The following is a 9,258-nucleotide window of genomic DNA, read 5'->3' as shown; positions in this document are numbered from 1 at the left end:
GGCAGCGAGAAAATGCACCCTTCTCAGAAGTTGCCATTCAGCGCAGATCTGAGGAATTGGGAAAAGTCACCAAAGTCGCTTGTTAATGCTGGGTTTGTGCAGCCCAGAATTAATTTCAGAGCTCATAAACCTAGTTTATGTCAATATACTGTATGGGTGTATGAATAATACACGACACAGTGGTGTGACACCCCCCGAACCCCAAAATACTGGCTGTGCAGAAAATCACCCTGAGTCAGGGTCTTCTTTTTGCTGGGGGGATAATTCTTTGCATCTGCCATGATGTGATTTTGAGAAGCATTAGCAGGTCACAGAATGCTTTGTGTGCCCTGGTTATTTTATTTTTAATATCCTATTAGCGTGGCACCATAAATCTAACTTGAATACACTGTCTTTTTTTTTTTTTTTTTTAATGCACTGTCTTAGAAGTTTGTAAACGTCAGTGGTAAGGACCCTCAGCCTCTCGTAAGGACATTTTATAATCCTTACTCATTGCAGCGAATCAGTTTTTAAGCTAGGTGTCTTGCTTTCTTTGAGTTGAACTGATACGATATGACACAAATCATCTCGGGAATTTTGGAAAGAGGAACACTTCTTTACGTATAAATCAAATGGATTTGGAGGGCTCCCTGAGCTTCCGTCTGCTCTAGATGGAGTAAGCCGGTCCCCATCTTTAGTGGGAAAATGCAAATAAGACTCTCAGGTTTTATTTATTTATTTATTTTTATTTTTATTTTTATTTTTTTAAAGATTTTATTTATTTTTTTGACAGAGAGACACAGTAAGAGAGGGAACACAAACAGGGGGAGCGGGAGAGGGAGAAGCAGGCTTCCCGTGGAGCAGGGAGCCCGATGTCGGGCTCGAACCCAGGACCCTGGGATCATGACCTGAGCCGAAGGCAGACGCTTAACGACTGAGCCACCCAGGTGCCCCAAGACTCTCAGGTTTTAATCCCTGTGTCACTTTGGTGCTCTTCGGAGCATTTTTCTGAGAATGGTATCAGTGTGAAAGTTAGTGGGAAAATGCAATTTCATCAAAACTGCAAGGTGGGAGCATTGCGTATGGAGCGTAGGTCAAGCACAAAGATGGAGAGAAAGTTGGCTTAGTGGAGGCTCAGTGCTGGAAGGGAGACTTGTTTGCACCTAACTTGGTTGAACTGCAGTATCCAAATGCCCGCGTGGGTGGTTTTAAGCAGCTGAAGTTCCCTCAGTCTGAAATGGACTTTGCTGCTCACCTCACATATAGTGTTGTCCAAATGAACCCCCCCCCCGGTGGATGGAAGTCCTTTTCTTCAGGTTTGAAGAACCCCATTGCCCCAGTTCCTCCTGCCAGTCGAAGCCGGAGTTACTTTGCTGAAACAGATCTGTTCGTGCCGCTCTCTTTCTGGTGGTTTCCCATCACAACCTGAATTTCTTCACTGGACTTTGGAGGCACCCCCCTCCCCACCCCATCCTCCAAGTTTTGTTCCCAAGCACCGTATACAGCAGACTAAATCAGACCACTTGCCGCCCCCCCGGCCCGCCAATGAGCCCCTGACTTCTTGCCTCTTTGCTTTGGAGCATGCCTTCAGCACTCCTGCCCCCAACCCCAGGTCTCCTCTGGGAAGCTCTGCTTGTTGGTCAAGACTGTGTAAACGCCAGCAGTTGGATTTAGCCCCTTTTTCTCTCTACATGCAGCTGAGCCTTCTACCTCTGCTATCACAGGGTGTGTTTTACAGGTAGGGGGTTATGAGTTTGTGGGTGGCAGAGATCGTGTCCTGTGACCTCTCAACCTACGGGCCCTATGCCTTTTACATAGCAGGCCCTCGAACGCTCGCGGAACTGGCCATCTCACAGGCTTGGATTAGAGAAGAACTTCAAGACGCTCTCCCCTCCCCGCTGACGTCCTTTGCCAGTTCAGCGCGGCCAGGTGACAGCTGGGCCCGGAGTGATGGCCTGGGGTGCAGGAGGGGTGAGCTGTCCCCACCCACTCCACACAGCTCCCCGAGCAGTGACAAAGCATTAGCATTCGCCGGTATTTTGTGTCTTACCAGGTATGACTGTTGGAACCCTTAGTTTGACAGCTTCCCCATGGTTCTGTCCATTCGGATGGATGCTGCCTGCTTCAGCTTGTCCCAGTCTCTAGGCATATACTTACCATGCAGAGTTTGGGGAAAGTGATGAAAGGCCCTTTTGCCTGAAGCCAGCTCTGGTGGACTGTAAATCCACCGAGGGAGGTAGTTAAATTGAACAGAAGCTGCAGCTTGCAAAATCCGTGGTATTATCCCACTCTTAGCTCATTAAAACTGGTGCCCTGCAAATTGATTTGAGCCACTGTTTCGGGAAACTCTGCTGCTAATCCCCGAGAAGAACGTGGCTCTGCTGAGGTGCTCAGAGGAGCCGGCAGAGGACTCTGGAAGGTGGGCATGGCTGGCGGGCTCTGGGCTCCCCTGCAAAGGAAACCGGAGGAGGAGGAGGAGGAGCTGTGATGCCGTTTGCTCGCTAATCGAACAGAAATGTGAATCTGAGGCATCTGATGACGAGCCCTCTGGATATGAGCGGAGTGCCTGGCAGTTTGGAGACCTTGCAAGGGGAACTTGGAAATGTTCTAATTAGTCTTTCGGGTTTTGTCCCCTTTATGTGCAAAAGACACAGGAGCCTCGAGGGAAGGGGCTGAAGTCAGGGAGTGGGTGGCTTTGGGCCTGCTCCTGCAACCCACCTGCTGGTCAGGGCTTTCATCCGCTTGGAATCTAGATGTGTCCGTGTTTTTACAAAGCTGAACAGGAGTGGGTGCTCTCGGCGGAGGCTCTTCTAAGGGCAAGTTTTGAGGATTCAATCCTTTTAGCTTCCTGACCGGGCTGAGAGCCGGTTACATAACCCGAGACAAAAGTAACGAACCGTTGGAAGGTGGGTAAGCCCACAGGCTCTCGCTGATGAATCAAACCTCCTCCCCAGGCTGACCCTGGAGGCCTCCGAGGACCCACATCATTCCCACTGGGCCGCTTCTGCTAACAGGGCGGATGGAAGAGGAGACTGTTTTGGAAAAAAAAAAAAATGTGTGATCCAGGGTAATTAAAGTAGTTTTGAGCCTTTCAGCAAAGCGTTTCTGGAAGCGTGTGTGTTCTCCCAGGCCGTCCGCTGGTGGGCTCTCGCCCCGCAGCCCCGCAGCCCCGCAGCCCCGGCCCGGCCGCCTGGGTCTCCTTAGTCCCCCTCAGGCCGAGCGCGGGGACAGGCCGCTCTGGCTGCCGACGCCCAAGGCCAGGGACCCCCAGGTCTTTCAAGCCCCTCTCTTACCTCGGGAGGCCTTCTTACTGCACCCCCTGATTCCTCCCTGCCCATCTTCCTCGGCCGCCTGCGGCCCCTGCCCGTTAGCCAGCGGGGCGCTGTGCGGACGGCCTGGAGGAAGGGCTGCTGTGGGGAAGGTCCTCGCTGCTGGGCTCATCCCGAAGAAAATACGGCCCTGCCCTTCCGAGAGTTTCTAACCCGGCAAGGCCTGCAGACACGCCGGATTGCTCAGAATGGGGTAAGTAGTGGGACCGTGAGCGGGCACGGCGTCAAGGGCACAGAAGGAGGGAGGCATGAATTTTGCATGAGGGGTTGGAGAGCGCGTCACCTCGTGCTGTCCTGCGGAGTAAGTGGGCCCTCAGCAGGTTCAGGAAAGGGGCAGGCCCCGTGCCCTCTGTGCTGCCAAGACCCGCCCAGACCCCGTGGCGCTTGAGTTTTAACTCCTCCACCACGGAACCGTCAGCCCTCGTTAGGTCCTGCTTTAACACCGGGCCCCGCGCGCAGTGTGGATACTCGGTGGTGTAGACGGAATAATGGTTCCCCCAAAGACGCCCACCTCCGAATCCTCACAACCTGTGACCCCGTGCCCACCTCCTAATCCCTGGGACCTGTGACTTTTTGTGGAAAAAAGAGACCTTGCCAATGTGATTTAAGTTAAGGATCTTGAGATAGGGAGATCACCTTGGATTATCTGGATGGGCCCAGGGCAACCCCAAAGGTCCTAAGAAGAGGCAGGCGGGGGGGTGGGGGGGCAAAGTCGGAGAAGCAGATGTGGTGGCAGAAGCAGGGGTCGGAATGACGCGCCAACCAGGGAAGGTGGGCGGCCTCTAGGGGCTGGACGTTCCCGCCCGGAGCCGCCGGAAGGAGCCATCCCTGCCCGCACCTTGATTCTAGCCTTGCAAGAAGCCTTTCACATTTCTGCCCCCCAGATCGTAAGAGAATAAATTTGTGTTATTTTTAGCCACTGAGTTCGTGTGATTTGTTACAGCATCAAAAGGAAATAAATACACTCAGCCCATAATTTGTTTAAGCGAAGGACACCCCCTGTGTGAAAGACGGGGACGGCCTTGGTGGGTCTGGAAAACTCCCTCTTGGTGGCCGGTGGGACACCGGGTGGCAGCGGGAAGGGAGCAAGACGAGGGTGTGGGTTTGGGAGCGGTCTCGGGAGGAGCATGTGTGACACGTGGCTTGGTGAGCAAGCCGGGAGTCCGGCAAAGAAACACAGCAGTGCGCGGCCTGGCCGAATGGGTAGGGACGGCACCATCAAATGGGAGCAACAAAGAACGAAGGGCAGGTTCGGGTAAGAGGTGGGAGGTTGGGTTTGGACGTATGTGTCTGGGGCGCTCTGGAGCACCTGGGGTGCAGGTGGGGAGGTGGGGTGCAGGCTGGGATGGGCTCCCAGGGAGCGGAGGGCCTGGGAAAGAGTGACATTTCTCGGGGCGCCTGGGTGGCTCAGTTGGTTAAGCGACTGCCTTCGGCTCAGGTCATGATCCTGGAGTCCCTGGATCGAGTCCCGCATCGGGCTCCCTGCTCGGCAGGGAGCCTGCTTCTCCCTCTGACCCTCTCCCCTCTCATGTGCTCTCTGTCTCTCTCATTCTCTCTGTCTCAAATAAATTAAAAAAAAAAAAAAATCTTTAAAAAAAAAAAAGAGTGACATTTCTCAGCAACTGCGATGTGGGACGAGGAGGCCGAAGATGGGAGACTTGGAGACCCCCAGGCATAAGGGGCAGGTGTGAAAAGCAGGAGCCCTGTAAAGAGAAAGAGGACAAAGAGGAAATCCAGGGAATTTTTGGAAGGAACAGAGGCCCGAAGTACAAAATGCTACTGAAAGTTCTACTAGAATGTGGTTGGCAATGGCGAGGCCGTCGGTGGTCCCCAGGGGAGGGGTTCTGGTGGCAGAGGGGGTGGAAGACAGACTGTATGGCTGTGGAAAGGGGTGCAAAGTCAGTCCGTGGCAGTGAAGAATTATTCCGGGACACATGTGAGCTGATAGGACGTGGAAGGTCGGGTGGTGATCCCGGAAGGAGGGACACTTACTGTCCTATCGCTTTCTGGCTGTCTCCTTCCCCGCAGACCTCTCTCATCTGCTCCTCTGTTTGCCTTCATCGTACTATTCCTTCCTCAAGATCCTTCCCTTGGCCATCCGTAAGATAAGCAATGTGAACTTAATTTTAATTTTTTTAAAGTAAACTCTACACCCAAGCATGGGGCTCGAACTCATGACCCTGAGATTAAGAGTCACGTGCTCTACTGACTGAGCCAGCCAGGTGCCCCTAACGTGAACTTTATTTTAAGGAGAACTTGCTTTCTTCCTTGAACTTGTACCAGTTACGAATGCAGGATTTGCTTCACTGAGTGTAGCTAGAAGGAATCTTAAAGATCATCTAATGGGAAGGTTCCCAAACATTTTATTTATTTATTTAATTTTTTTAAAAAAGATTTATTTATTTATTTGAGAGAGCGAGAATGAGAGAGAGTACATGAGAGGGGGGAGGGTCAGAGGGAGAAGCAGGCTTCCCACCGAGCAGGGAGTCCGATGTGGGACTCGATCCTGGGACTCCAGGATCATGACCTGAGCCGAAGGCAGTTGCTCAACCAACTGAGCCACCCAGGCGCCCCTATTTATTTAATTTTTAAGAAAAGATTTTATCTATCTATTTGAGAGAGAGCACAGGCGAGGGGAGGGGCAGAGGGAGAGGGAGAAGCAGACTCCTCGCTGAGCAGGGAGCCTGACGTGGGGCTCAATCCCAGGACCCTGGGATCATGACCCCAGCTGAAGGCAGATGCCCAACTGACTGAGCCACACAGGCTCCCCTCAAATATATTTCACAGTGATTTTAAAAATGTGTAAATCATGTTTCCTGAGGCATGGGACCATTTAGTGTGTCTCCATGTCTAAGGGGACCCAGAGGACAGTAGAACTGGGGGGACCAAGTGATGAGCTAGGCTCTCATGCATGCTGGTCCATCAGTTTGCCGGTGACGAAACTGAGAAAGTTCACAGCTGACCTAGTCTAGAACTCTCCATCACGCCCCGGGCCTGGCACATGGTGGGGCCTCAAGGATGAGGGTAACTGAGGGTGTACCTTTGCATGGGAAACCGTATCAGGGCCCTCATCGATTCAAATGGAATACTCCATGGACAGACAACCCCATGTGTTCTTTACCCGACTCACAAACCTGCATTGCTTCCCTCAGAGCAATTTATTGTCCCTCCTTCTGCCTTCTTGAAGGCGCCTCCTGGGGGCACGGGGTCCCCCACGCACCACTGGAGAGGCCAGTTGGCCTCTGTGCTCTGGGGGCTTTCAGCCCATGTGCGAAGCAGGCCTTGAACGGGGAAATGGAAGAGTGAAGTGTGTCAACAGACCCTTTGCCATGGAGGCCACGGGGAGGCCCCTTGGATGCAGGGATGGATCCGGGTCTTCCTGGTCTTGAGGGAGCCTCTATCTCCGAGGAAGGTGAGGAGGAGGAGAAGCTTCTTTCAGCCAGACTTCCGCGCCCTCCCGCAGCGGTAAATATCACTTCTGTGAACCCCACACAACAGTGGCACTGGGGAGTTCCTGGAGCCCGTTTCTCGGCCAAGAGTCCGCTGCCCAGATCTGGGGAGCCGGCATGTGAGCCTCTCGGCTTCTGTCATTGCCATCGCCTCATGTGACAACTGCCGGCTGTCCCCCCCGTCTCACCCTCGGCCTCCTTTGTCATGGTGTCCCATGGCTGCTCACTGAGGCGGCGCCGGCCTCAGGGGCTGCGTCTCGCTTCCCCCTTGAGAGGATCACACGTCACCACCTCCCTGCCTCCTGGACCTTTCTAGGTAGGCCGCATCCTTGTGTTCATTAGCCTCATTAGGGCTTGGTGGCCCCCAGGCCCTGGGAAATGCCGCGTGTGTCTGCTGCGACCAAATCATCCTGGCGGAGTGGGCTGGGGAGGGCATCCGCAGTGTAAAGCAGTGACTTGGGAATTGATATCTGAGCTCCCTAAATTCAGAGCCCAGGACGCTCTGGTAGTGGTTGCAAATCTCCCCTCCTCCATCTTCGTGGGGTTACCAGGACCACTTTGTGGGCGAAGAGAGAGGCGAGCCTAAACCCAAATCGACAATTTCCAAGAGGTCAGGTCTTTCATGTTCCAGCCGAAGGAAGAAAGCATCGCCCCTGGTAATGGCAATGAGCTCAGTTAACTTTCTTTACCATGCAGGAGCCATGCCTCGTGTGGGGATGAATTTATGGCCTTGGTGGCTGCAAACAAGTGACACCATGAAATGTGGGCGAGAGGGGCCCGTGGGCAGCTCCCTCCCAACCTGCACAGCAGCAGGTAATAGCTATGTTCCACATCACCGGGTCCTTAGTCCCCGTCTCTCCTTCAGGTCTTTTCTGAAAGTGGGCAGGGTATAAATTAGAAATGAACTTGTAAATAAAATATTTGATCCAAATAGGACAGGCCACACTGGCAGGGGAAATATTGCTGTAGGATGTGATGAAAATCCATCTTTATTGGGGCAGCCAGGAAAAATCGAGATACATGCAGATCCTTGAAAGTTTCAGTCTCAAGGAGGGATTAGTAAGAACCCAACCGCTTGGTCAGGACCTTGTATGTGTTAGCCGAAGAGAGGGTGAGATGTCTCTTTGCAGCCCGCCCCCCTCCGCGCCCCAGTTACTGGACAGAGGTCGGGTGAGGACTGACTGGTAAAGGGCCCTGGTTAGACACTGGGAAAGCAGCAGACTTGCTTCCGTTTTCTCCTGTGTACACGGGGACAGTTGTGGCTGCTTTCCACCGTGATGCCAAGTCACAGGAGCGTGACAGTAGGAAAAATCAATAATCTGGATCCTGTCTCCAAGTCAACTCTTGATACTGTGTTCATCGTGGATGTTTTGCAATAATTTTGATTTAAAAAATGTCACACTTGGTAGAGATCCAAAAGAATTGCAAACAGAGTCCCAAAGACATATACTCGAACACCCTTGTTCATGGCAGCATTAGTCGCAAGAGCCAGAAGGTGGCCGCCACCCAAGTGTCCATTAACGGACGAATGGATAAGCAAAACATGGTAGAGTCAGCCACACAATGGAATATCACTCAGCCTTAAAGAGGAAGGAGATTCTGACTCAGGCTCCCACATGGATGAACCTTGAGGACATTACGCTGAGATAAACCGGACAGGAGAGAACAAATACTGTATGATTCCACTTCTGTGAGGTCTCTAAAGGAGCCAAATTCATAGAGACAGAAAGGAGAATGGTGGTTGCCAGCGCCTTGGGGAGGGGTAGTGGGGAGTTGCTTAGTGGGGGCAAAGTTTCAGTTTGGGACGATGAAGAGTTCTGGAGATGGGTTGCATGACAATGTGAATGTACTTAATCTTATTGACCTGCACACTTAGAGATGGTTAAGATGGTGGGGCACCTGGGTGGCTCAGTTGGTCAAGCATCCGACTCTTGACTTCGGCTCAGGTCATGATCTCAGGGTTGTGAGATGGAGCCCATGTCAGGCTCCTCGCTCAGCACGGAGTCTGCTTGAGATTCTCCTTCTCCCTCTCCTTCTACGCCTCCCCACTACTCTCTCTCAAATAGATAAGCGAATCTTTAAAAAAATGGTTAAGATGGTACATTTTATGCTATGTATATTTTACCGCGATTTAAAAAAATCGCACACTCAAAAATATTTATTACCGAATTGCTAGTCCTGGCTCCTCATGGAATCCAGTGAATTCTAAAGAGCCGAGAGAGTGAAGGTGTGTGAGACCTTGATCCGATGGTCGTGAAATGCGCGCACACACCGAGCGAGGGGTCAGAAGGCCCTCAGAGCGTGGCCTGGCTGAACCCTGCACTGGAGTCCAGCAGACACCCTGAATCCTGAGCCTGACCCAGCCGGAGCAAGCCGGACCAACTGCCCCTTCTGAACATCTTTCCTGGCAAGCATAGGTCAGTGGGCTGGGGAGAAAAGCATGTTTTCCTTCCTTGGTTTGGTGGATCTGTTTCCTTTTTGGCATCAGGCTCCGTTTTGCT

The sequence above is a fragment of the Mirounga leonina genome, unplaced genomic scaffold (genome assembly GCF_011800145.1).
Source record: "Mirounga leonina isolate KUSES-001 unplaced genomic scaffold, KU_Mleo_1.0 Mir_197, whole genome shotgun sequence".
In the NCBI taxonomy this organism is placed as follows: Eukaryota; Metazoa; Chordata; class Mammalia; order Carnivora; family Phocidae; genus Mirounga; species Mirounga leonina.
The sequence above is the reverse complement of the archived record's forward strand: the minus strand, read 5'-3'. Positions refer to the sequence as shown.